General features: G+C 39.4%; 1 protein-coding gene across 8 annotated transcripts in view; it reads left to right on the forward strand.

The window, feature by feature from the left end:
* Positions 1 to 1126, forward strand: part of Cdon (cell adhesion associated, oncogene regulated) — a 125364-nt gene that overhangs the window by 2623 nt on the left and 121615 nt on the right. The gene's annotated exons all lie outside the window — the stretch shown is intronic.

Raw genomic sequence — 1126 nt, forward strand, 5'->3', positions numbered from 1 at the left:
ATGTAGATTAAAAATTGTTTCTACATAAAATGCTGGGGAAGCTATTTCAGGAATTAAACATTGTCCCTGTGAAAACAAGGAAGGGGTAGGAAATAAAAAAAATGAATTGGGAAATTTGTTGTTTAATGTGAAATTATGTTAGCGCCATGTGATTGGTACGGGTACTCTGTAGAAATATAGATAGGACAGTAGATTAGAGTGTTGCTGAATAGACTACCAGGTAGTCTGTCTTTAGCTTAACAATCTTAATACTTAATGCAAACTAATTAGATTAGAAGCAGAATTTGGTGTCTGGTTGCCAACTGTATTGCTTTGGAGGACTTGCTTTTAACAGTGTGTGTGTTTTAAAATTTTTATTGTTTGCTGCTTTTTTCCAAGAGATTTTTACTAACCTGGATTGAATTAGAAAATACTATGTTATTTTTATATCGCTTGCAAACATTTTGTGTGATAGATTTTTGTTGTGTAGGTGGCATGAATTCACCGATTTATGAGCATGGGGAGATCTTTGTTTCCTGTTAAAATTGAGGGATGCTATAAGGAATACACTTCATGTAACTTTAAAAATATTGGATTACAATGAAATGAAAAGCTCTCTTTTTTTAATCCTTCAAGTGTTCTCTTATTGTTCGTGTGCTTTCTCTCTGTTGTCAGGCGCAAAACATACAGTATCATTGTCATCTGTCCTCTGAATAATGCTTCTGAGGTGATATTATTAATGTGGCTTTTTAAAATCAAACTAATTATACTTGCCTAAAAGAGCCACATATGTGTGATTCTAGCTGTCTGGTGCCTTTTGAGAGCCCTAGAGACAAGCTAGTGAATAGAGCTGAAAATTCATTCTGTATTTGATTAAATGGAACAGACTCACTGCTCCTTACCCCAGCGGGGGCTATGAGATCTCTTGATCCCCGAAGCGGCTCCAAGACCCTGGGAATTCCATTAGCGAGCACCTGAGGAATTTCTGCCCTGCAGTGCCTTTTTGTGTGTGTGTGTGTGTATATGTGCGTGTGCGTGTGTGTGTGTGTGTGTGTGTGTGTGTGTGTGTGTGTGTGTGTGTCGGTGAGGAGTGGGGGGGGGGGTGGGGGGAGGTGAGAGCGGGGTGCTAGAGCGGGCTCGGTGTGCT

Source organism: Nannospalax galili, unplaced genomic scaffold (genome assembly GCF_000622305.1).
Source record: "Nannospalax galili isolate Female #2095 unplaced genomic scaffold, S.galili_v1.0 scaffold690, whole genome shotgun sequence".
In the NCBI taxonomy this organism is placed as follows: domain Eukaryota; kingdom Metazoa; phylum Chordata; class Mammalia; order Rodentia; family Spalacidae; genus Nannospalax; species Nannospalax galili.